General features: G+C 36.8%; 1 long non-coding RNA gene across 1 annotated transcript in view; it reads right to left on the bottom strand.

The window, feature by feature from the left end:
• The window catches only part of LOC102162974, an 84,619-nt gene continuing 73,565 nt past the window's right edge, over positions 222–11,275 (bottom strand). Inside the window, exon 2 of the long non-coding RNA XR_002336510.1 lies at positions 222–709. This is a non-coding gene — a long non-coding RNA (uncharacterized LOC102162974). The remainder of the gene's footprint in view (positions 710–11,275) is intronic.

The following is an 11,275-nucleotide window of genomic DNA, read 5'->3' as shown; positions in this document are numbered from 1 at the left end:
GATGCCCTAGCACGGGACTTCATGCTCCCAGAAATCAAAGTGAACTTTCCCTTCATTGGCTTGTGAAGCCAGGCCATGTGATGCTATCTTTTCCTAATTCTTGGGACCAGAGTAAAGTATTTATTTCTAGTTTTTCTGTCCAGATATGTTGTGCCTCTAAAATTGTTTTTAACAATTTATCCACCTTGTGGTGAGTATGGTTTTCTCATTTCTTCATCCAGAAAAGTGGTGTTGGTTTTTTTTTTTTTTTTTTTTTTTTTTCTAATTTACACAAATAAAGACTTAGGGCAGGGTTACCATGTATCCTGGTTGGCCTGGGACATTTGCAATTTATACCCATTGAGGTAGCTATTAATTGCTCCCCTTTCACTATCAAAATTGTTTCAATTTGAATGATAGATTAAGTGATCATCCTACTTCCCTGTAAGTAGCCTTGGACATGACTACTGCACCTGGGTAAACTGTCAGTGTGTACTTGGGGAGGGGGCCAAAGCCCAGGCTCTGTTTTATGACTTCCTCAGTGACCTAAAGAAGAGGGATCTGTCTGGAGTGGATGGGTCCCAGAGCGACAATCTTGGCGAGAATTTACCTATTTGCTGCCAACTCCCAAATATATTTGCAACTCTACCTTCCAAATTCCTTGTCTGATTTTTCTGGATGTGGCTTTCCTTCAAGGGCTTTTCACCTCCAACCATACAACATGTAGAATCTAGGAGAAAAGTAGCAGGTACCGCTTATAAGACGGCTTAAAGACACATCAGCCAGACTTTAATACTTCCATGGAGTTACCTACCAACCAAGCTGTGTTAGGTGGATGCTGCTTTTTTCTTTTTTAAAGCAGCCCCACTCCAGAGTTCTCCCTTGACCAATCTTTTGATGGGGGCTCCTGGTGCTACACCTGCTTTGGCTTTTTTTTCCATCCCATGCCAAGTCACAACCACCTCTATTTCCCCAAGAGTTTCCATAGGAGCTAACATTCATTTTCCAGATCTATATACATTTTGCTACTTTTTTCCTGACATAGTCAGAGTTGGATTTGCTGGAGGCAACCAGCAGCCTATGCCAATGCTCCAAACCCCAAAGTCCTCTCTTCTATTGTCATAGTCCTGATGACAACAGCAAGCCCACAGATAATAACTCAGAGCCAGGTGCAAGAGAAAATATGGGTGCCCACATATCACATATCTAAATATTTAGAATTAAGTTTCTTCCCAAATCAATTAAGTATGTTCCATATCCTCTTACCTTGACAAACAGGCTATAAGGAGAACTTGAAAGGACTGGTTACAATTTAGATACCCTAGGAGCTAGTTCCCATCAAGGGCCTTCTACCCATGGCCCACCAAAGATAGGCTATATAATTTGCATGGCATAGTGCACAATAAAAATGTTTAGGCCCCTTGCTAACGAAGTACAAAAAAAAGTCATTAAATACATTAAAATATGAAGTTTTGCCCTCTCTTCCTCAGTCCCTAATTCTCTCTTTCTCAAGGTGTCAGGGGTGTTTTGTATTTTCTATTTAAGTAAAGAAAACTTGAAATTTTAAATTATTAGCATGAATTTTATATCCTTTTAGTATGTGATCCCAATTTTAAATGCAAACATCTTTATGTTTTAAAATCTTTCTACTGCACCTTTTTATATTGTGCAATGTCAGTTTTAAATACAAATATGAGAGCATTTAACCTGTATGCAGAATCACCTAAATTACATGACTCACATTTTGTAGCTCATACATACATACAGACACATATTTGTTATGACAGCACTGGAAACACTGCACAAAATTAATTCAACTTTTTTAAGTTCATTTTTTCATATATTCATACTTGCCAGAAATCTCTACCTTCAGCTTATTGATTAGTAAGAAAGAGCTGACCAGGAAAGAAACCACTGACCACCCTATCTTTCACTTTTTTTCTGTCACTGTTTTCAGTGCAAATGCTTAGCTATTAAAGAGAAAAAAATACAAATAAAAAAGAATGTGATATGGTTCTTTGGTCATTCATGTTTCTTAGAACACCAATGCTTTCTTTCTGCATTCAAAGCAAGTTCTGATTAAAATGGAAAGCATAGCTCTCAAGACTGTCAGTGCCCACCCTTAGAAATAGACCTAACATGTTATCTATACTTGCTTTGAGTCTCGCTGAACTCCGATGCATTATGTATTCACTGGAATTCTGTGCTCATGGGGCACTATGAATGCTAGCATGCAAACAGGGTGACAAGGAACAGTGGCGAGCATGCAAATTGTGTATATCTTCTCTGCTTACATGCATTTTCCATTAGTCCTATTAGACTTCATCTGTGAAAAGCAAAGTCAATGACAAAATTATTAAGAATATCAAAACATCAATAGCAGAGCCTTAAACTAAGTTCAGGGTGCTTCTTCATGCATGTCCCTGTAATTGCACAGATTGCATGCATGGAAAGCCAGCCCCAGGCTCACCTCACTTCTTTTTCCATCCTTTGTTCCATTCTGTATACTTTCACACATCAGCCCATTTGAGCCATGCTCTATCCCCTGCAAACAGCTATGTGTTGGCCATCTATCCTTGTGAGGACAAATCCAAAGAAGAGGTTTATCAGGCACTGAAAGCAGGCTTAAGGCATTAGGGAAGGGTAATTCAGAGTCCCAAGTCATGGGGACCATGGTCTAAGAACAAGGGGTCCATTCTATTTGAGTGTATTCCCTAAATCCCATGATCTTTTTCTTCCAAAAGGCAGACCAGAGAGTGACCCTCGAAAAGCACAAAGTCCATGGCAGGGACTACACTTGCCAGGGTCTTAGGTGCTCCAATCAATCTGCCAATACTATCTTTGTTATTCCCATTCTCATCATAACTCATTTTGTAAAATTTTTATTTATTTTTTTTAATTTATTTTTTATTGTTATTTCCCCAAACACACTTTTTTTTTCCCACTGTACAGCATGGGAACCCAGTTACACATATATGTATACATAATTTTTTTCTCCCATTGTCGTGCTGCCCTGTAAGTATCTAGACATAGTTCTCAGTGCTACACAGCAAGATCTCATTGTTAGTCCATTCCAAAAGCAATAGGTTGCATCCGTTAACCCCAAGCTCCCAATCCCTTCCACTCCCTGCCCTTCCCCCAGGCAACCACAAGTTTATTCTCCAAGTCCATGATTTTATTTTCTGTGGAAAGGTTCATTTGTGCTGTATATTAGATACCAGATATGAGTGATATCATATGGTATTTGTCTTTCTCTTCCTGACTTTTAAATTCATCATTTCTCTTAAGTTTTAATCTCATTCTGAGTTTGAGCTTTATTAGTATCACTTCCCTTTGGTCACGTGGCTGTATTTTTAGCTTTCATACATGTTCTTTCTTAAATCAATCTTACTGAAGAGCTACTTGAGCAGTCACAAAAGTCTCTGTAGACACCTTCTCGGTTTCTTTCACACTTATAATATTAATGACAGTCTTGTCAGAATTTCATTTTCTGACATTACTATGAATTGACACAACTAAGTGAAAGGTCCAGAATCAGAAAATTGTAGAATTTTATAGTCTTATGGGATCTGTGGATCAAGTAGTTATTAAGATTTTTCTCCTAAATAGAATAGGTAATTGGTGGCATAACAAATGGCGGGTCCTGGACCTTTGGACTCCTAGTCTGAAGCTCTGTATTATGCTGTTTTCAAACAGAATTAACAGGTTATATCTTGATCTTTGATCCATGGCTTATACGTCCAGTCTATACCACTGATAAAATAGAGCTCTGAATGCTAAGAACCAAGAGAAAAATCAGAAACAGTATTAGCATTTTGATAAGTATATGAAAATAGTTATGTATGCCTATGACAGCCATTGTTAATGAAACAAAGTTCTCTTTCACTTGGAGCTCTATACTTCTCATTAATAAACAATGAAAACTGGAACAAAAGATAAAACTTGTAATCATCTGAGCTATATAGAACTAAAAATACTATACAGCTCAGAATATATAATTAATAGTAAAACAATGACAACATATTAAACCTAAGTCTAACTTTTGCTAGATAGCCATTTCAAAATAGGCTCTGGTCAATCAAAGACCTCATACTGGTCAACAATTGTTACAGTAACATTGTTATTGTAATAAGCAATAAAAAAAATTTCAGTGGCTTACACATCAATCATTGATTCTCATGGGTTGATAGGATAGGTGGTGCCGTGGTCCAGGTCTGCAATGTATGTGTCTCATATATCCTAGACTTGCAAGCAAAGCAGAATTGCTTCTTCTCATAGGTTAAGGATTCAGATAAACAGAACCTCTTAAGACCTAAGCTCAGTATTGGCACATTGTCACTAGATGACCCAAGAAACATCTGTGCTGCATCACCAAGTTGATGTCCTAGCATGGGACAGCATGCTCCCAGAAATCAGAGAACTTTCTCTTCATTGGTTTGTGAAGCCAGGCCATGTGATGCTGTCTTGTCCTAATTCTTGGGACCAGAAGAAAGTTCTTATTTCTAGTTTCTCTGCCCAGATATGTTGTGCCTCATGGGGAATCTAATGACTTTGTCATTTTATTAGATATGGTTTTCAATTACAATTGACTCACTGTTGGCTTGCCTGCAAAATGGCCATCACCCAGAGGATCCTGAACAGATAGCTCCTTACCATTTAATATTATGTCCATGCTTTTTTAGTAAGCCACAACCCATTTTCAAAACCAGCATTAAAAGCATAGCTACACTAAAGATGCAAAATTTCACGCCCTTCCTTTTGGAAATCCTGTTAGCTTTGACTCTTAAACTAAAAGTTAAAAATAAATTAACCAAACAAACAAAAACACTAATAACATTATAAAGAGGGGGTGAGGACAAGAATGAGTTTGACTCCAAGGAAATAATAATTATATTAATACTGATTTTCTTTGAAAAAAGTCATTTCTTTCCTCTTTTATCATCCTTTAAATGCAATAATAAACATTAGGTAGCCCTTATCTAACCAAGTTTTTAAAAGTATGCTACAACAGTAAGGTACAGGGTATGGTTTGAGGAAGAAGACTGGAGAATGAATAAAGAGAAGCAGCTACTCTGGAAATAATCTTAAAACTAAAACTGCAACATGAACTTAAATTTTGTTTCATTTTAAAAGTAAGCATTGTATTGCTTCATATTTTCACTTTTATGTTTAAAATACTATTTGCATCGCCATTTTAACAATATTAAGTCTTCCAGTCTATGAACATGGGATCATACTACTCAAACTGATCCATAGTTAATGCTTTCCCCATCAAAATCCCAACGGCATTCTTTTCAGAAATAGTTCAGAAAAAAATACAAAATTTGAAAGACTACAGATAGCCAGAGTAATCTTGAGAAAGAAAAACAAAGTTGGAGGCATCACATTTCCTGATATCAAAATATATTACAAAGTCATAATAACTAAAACAGCATGTTACTGTCATACAGACATAAAGACAGTCAAACTCATTTTCAACAAGGGTGTAAAGAATATGCAATGGGGAAAGGGTATTCTCTTCAACAAGTACTGTTGAAAACTGGATATCCACATGCAAAAGAATAAAATCGGACCTTTATCATACACTGTATACAACAATCAACTAAAAATTTCTAAAATACTTAAATGTAATATCTGAAATTGTAAAACTCCTAGAGGAAAATATAGAAGAAAACTTCTTGATATTTGTCTTAATAGTGGCTTCTTGGAGTTCCCATCGTGGTGCAGTGGTTAACGAATCCGACTAGGAACCATGAGGTTGCGGGTTCGATCCCTGCCCTTGCTCAGTGGGTTAACCATCCGGCATTGCCATGAGCTGTGGTGTAGGTTGCAGACGCAGCTCGGATCCTGCGTTGCTGTGGCTCTAGGCATAGGCCGGCGGCTACGGATCCGATTCAACCCCTAGCCTGGGAACCTCCATATGCCGCGGGAGTGGCCCAAGAAATGGCAAAAAGACAAAAAAAAAAAAAATAGTGGCTTCTTGGCTAGGACATCAAAAACACAGGCAACAAAAGTGAAAATAGACAATTAGGATTACATCAAATTAACAAGCTTCCATACAGCAAAAGAAGCCATCAACAGAATGGAAGAAAATGAAACTGAAGGTAATCATTAGTTAAATCCATTGTGCCTGTAACCTATCTTCACTAATCAAGGCTGTTTTAATTGTTGCTATGAAAAACTTGCAGGTCCAAACTTGCTTTTGGACTAAGCAATAAGGTGCTCGCCTGAGTCATTTTCTAGGAACTTGGAGTCAGTTGTGTCTATTTCAACCTAAGCTGGTTGTGACTGGATAGGACTAATGATTCTTCGATTGAGTGTGTGAGTGTCCACTAAGTGACCTTATGATTTCTGAGGGTTGAAAATTCCACCCTCAGATAATGGTCAGTGCGTCCATTTGTTTTAACAAATGGCATTCCATGAAGAGGCTTGTTGCTTGGTTACACTTGTGTAGAGTGAATTACCATAACTTTTCCTAATCACCTTTTCCCAAGTTCCCCACATTCCTCATGACTCAGGTCACCCCATTTCTGTTTACTAGATAGATGCTTTAACCAACTAAGCCATGATGCTAAAGGCATTCACCCCTCTTCTTTTGTCCCATAAATGTTCAATCCCTGTACCTTCAGGGAAGAAAATCTGAGGCTTGTTCTCTTCTCTCTTCACATGGCTGCCTGTGAATAAACCCTCTCTTTGCTGCAAACCTGGTGTCTCAGTGTTTTGACTAGCCGCACATTGGGCAAAATTAACATGGTTCAATAGCAAAAATATCTGAAAACCATATATCTGATAAGGAATTAATAATAAAGACATATAAGGAATTCTTTCAACTTAGTAACAAAATGAACCAAATGACTTGATTAAAAATGAACAATGGAGTTCCCGTTGTGGCTCAGCCATAACGAACCCAACTAGTATCTATGAGGTCCCATCAATCCCCAGTCCCACTCAGTGGATTAAGGATCTGGCATTGCAATGACCAGTGGCGTAGGTTACTAACGCAGCTTGGATCTGGCATTGCTGTGGCTGTGGTATAGGCTGGCAGCTGCAGCTCCCATTCGACTCAGCCTGGGAGTAGCCAAAGGTGCAGTCCTTCAAAAAAAAAAATGGCAAAAGACTTGAATAGACATTTATTCAAAGAAGACACATAAATGGCCAATAGGTATATGAAAAGGTGCTCAATATCACTAATCATCAAGGAAATGCAAATCAAAGCCACAACGAGATAGCATCTCATGCCTGTTAAGATGGTCATTATGGGGGGAAAAAAAAGGTAATGAGCATTGGTAAGAATGTGGGAAATTGGAACCCTTAATCATTGTTGGTGGGGATGTAAAATAGCACACCACCTATGGGAAAAAAAGTATAGCAATTCCTCAAAAAATTAAAAATAGAACAACTATATGATTCAATAATCCCACTTTCAGGTAGATAGCCAAAAGAACTGAAATCAGGATGTCAAAGAGATACAGTAGACCCCTTTATCCATGGTTTTGATTTCTGTTACATGTGGTCAACTTCAGTCTGAAAGTATTAAATGGAAAATTCCAGAAATAAATAATTTATAAGTTTTACTTTCAGGCCATTCTAAGTTGTGAGATGAATTCTCCCACCAAACTGCTCTGTCCAGCCTGGGATGTGAGCATCCTTTTGTCCAGTGTACTCCACCCCTTTGTCGCTTGGTAGCTGTCTTAGTTATCAGGTTGATTGTCTTGGTATTGCAGTGCTGTGCTCAAGTAACTCTTACTATACTTAATAATGGCCCCAAAGCATAAGAGTAGCAATGCTGGCAATCTGAATATGCCAAAGAAAAGCTGTAAAGCGCTTCCTTTAAGTGAAAAAGTGAAAATTCTCAACTTAAGGAAGGAAAAAAAATGTATGCTGAGATTGCTACAATTTTTCTATTTGTGACATTAAAAAGAAGGGAAAAGAATTGTGTTAGCATGGCTGTTGGATCTCAAACTGCAAAAGTTAGGCCACAGTATATGTTAAGTGCTTAAGTCAGATTGAAAAGGCATTAAATTTGTACAATAAGATATTCTGAAAGAAAGAGATCACATTCACGTAGCTTTTATTATAGTATATTATCATAATTGTTCTAGTTTATTATTATGAATCTCTTACTGTGCCTAAATTATAAATTAAATTTTATAACAAACATGTATGCATGGAAATAAAAATGTGGTGTATATATAAGGTTTGGTATTACCCAGGGTTTCAGGCACTCACAGGGAGTCTTGGAATGTATCCCCACAGATAAGGGGGAACTACTGTATTTGCAATCCTGTCCACAATCATGACAGCATTATTCACAATAGCCAAGATATGGAAACAAACTAAATGTCTGTTGACAGATGATCAGACAGATAAAATGTGATATATACATACAATGGAATCATATTTGTTCTTAAGAAGGAAATCTTATTCATAACACGGATGAACCTGGAAGACATTATGCTAAGTGAAGGAAGCCAGTCACAAATGAATAAACACTGGATACAACTTACATTTGGTGTCTAAAACAGTCAAAGTTTTAGAAACAGAGAGTAGAATGGTGGTTTCTGGGGATGGGGGCAAAGGAAACAGGGAGTTTTTCAACAGGCATCAAGTTTCATTTATGGGACATGAGTAAGTTCTAGAGATCTGCTGTACAACACAGTGCCTATAGCAAACAATTCAGTACTGTAAACTTAGCATTTTGTTAAAAGGATGGATATCATGTTAAATGTTACCATATTACCACAGAAACAAAAGCAAACAAACAAAACCCAAAGGGGCACAAAGAAACTTTTGGAGGTGATGGGTATGTTTATTGCCTTGATGATGGCACTGCTTTCATGGATGTGTGCATATCTCCAAACTCATCAATTGTATTCAGTTTTTTTATTATCAATTGTATCTCAATAACACTGTCTAGAAAATATAATGCACATGGTTTTAATTAGACAAATGTAAGATGCTGGATAACTATAAAGTTTGGTTAATTATTTTTCAGTACTTACTTTAAAATACTGCTTATAAGAAATTGAATGAAATCAATAAAAGGAAAAGGTCCCAAGCCTTTTATGCAATATGGTTTCCAATACAGGCTTAGGCCAATTATATCTCTGACATTTGCAATGGGCATTTTAAATGATCAGAAAAAATAGCTGCTAGGAATGGTTTTTCAGAGCCAGCTTGGCTGCACACTATGTCAAGATCTCTCTAGAAAAGTGTATCAGGAGGAATTAGATGATTTTTTAAAGGCTCTTTACCCTTGGGTTTACTGGAAGAATTCATCATTTTAACACCTCATGTTTATTAAGTAACTCCATGTTTTATATATGATGTTTATAAAATTTGTTTATGTGAGAGATGTATATTTGACTCTCCCCATGGCTGCATGAGACAACCAGGATTGGGTGATATTACCGAATTAGTAAATGGGGCCCTGATCTTAATAGTAAGAGAGATTTAATTCTATACTATATATAATTTCGTCCACATGTTTGAAAATTGAAAAAAAAAGGCATTTAATTTTACAAGCTGTCATCACAGAGAATTTCTACATAAACATGAGATAAATTTTCAGAGAATAACATTACAGCTCAATATCCATCTGACCCCCAAAAAACCTTTCCTGATTCTTTAACGTAAAATCCCCACTCTTTATAAAACCATGACTATTAACATTTGTACTACAGCTGCCTTTGGTATTTTTCTTATATCACAGTAATGTACATTTCTATCCATCATAACCCTCAAGCAATCCTATGAGAGCTATAAAGCAGATATTAGTATACCCATTTTACGGAAAAGGAGACTGGGGCTCAGAATATATCAATGCTTAGTGAGGAAACAAAGAATGAATGGGTAGAGGTGGGATATGAAGCCTTAAAACTTAAGTCCAGGGCTTACACTGCTGGTAGTATCCTCACCGAATTGCACTAAGTTGGCACTAGAAGATGTTACTGAATTGAGCAGGAGCATAGATGGCCAGCACAATAGATCAGTGGGCACTTTATCTGACGTTGTGGATGTAACAATGGGCAAAGCAAGCACCAAGAACTATCCAGCAAGATATAAAATGCATCTTCTGAAGTACACAGCATCATTGTCTTTGACATTCGCCTTCTAAATGGCTCAAGTTCTATGGCCTCAGCAATTAGCTGCTTCCCCCATCATTTAGCAAGGGACCAGAAACCATATAGTGGGACATGGCTCTTTACTCTCTATCTGCTCCACAGAGAGCTCTTTGCTCGTGGAGTGATCAATAATGCTAAGGGTTGGGAGGGTATCAAAGATACTTGTAAAAACAGAAAGGTATTTTCTGGCTTAAAATGGGCTTTAGGGGGATAAGTGACTTTAAAAGTCCTCAGAAATAAAAGCAGTTATACGTTTCACATGAACAATTAGGCATCAAAATTGTTTCTCACTTTATTCTCAATTATAGAGACCAAGAGCCATGTTATCCATGATAATTTACCTGTAAGGTCCAGTTTATTCAGCACACTATATCAGATCTTTCAAGGTTTCCATGGTTAATATCTAATGTGCATATTTTCTATCCATTAGGAAATATGTTTCTCATTAATTGCATATAAAGTTTTTGAATTATGAATTGCTCACAATTAAAAATTTGATGTTTAGTTAGTTGGCACACCAGTGATGAGATTAAAAATTTAAGAGAGAAAAACTTCCAGCATTACAGAGAATAAATCTTACATTAGCCAAATGATTTCATAAGGCAAGGTTTTCCATTTCACTGACAGAAAGTAGAGGACAACTAAGCAACCTCCAAACTCAGAATGCTCTGTGGTGTATCATATAAATTACCTCCTTTGTTGCTATCTAATTTAAGTTTGCCAAATGATGTCACTTGTTACTTTTCAAGAAATTATTTCCCAAGAAAGAGATTGCCTTATTTTGTTTTATAGAATTTAAAAAACAAAAAAGAAAGAAAGCTCATGACCTATAGGACAGTGAAATGCAATTAGTAAGAACAATATGAAATCAAAGTGGATGATATCCTTGCAGAAATCAGGAAAAAAATGCTTGTATATTCTGTATATACCAGTGTAAGGTGTTGGTATATAACGCATATTATATTTGTTAAACATATATATATACATAGTGGAAAATGTGATGGTTTCTTTGTTGTTCAAAGACAAAGAGATCAAAGCAGGGCAAATATCCTTCCACCCATTCATTTCAATAGTATTTGAATGAGCACATATTTAGTGCTGAGGAAGCACTGACAGGATATAAAGAAGCTAGAACCTGAGAAATATTAACAAACCCACTTCCTCTTTCAGCT

Source organism: Sus scrofa, chromosome 1 (genome assembly GCF_000003025.6).
Source record: "Sus scrofa isolate TJ Tabasco breed Duroc chromosome 1, Sscrofa11.1, whole genome shotgun sequence".
Taxonomy (NCBI): Eukaryota; Metazoa; Chordata; class Mammalia; order Artiodactyla; family Suidae; genus Sus; species Sus scrofa.
This window is presented reverse-complemented; position numbering and strand designations above follow the sequence as displayed.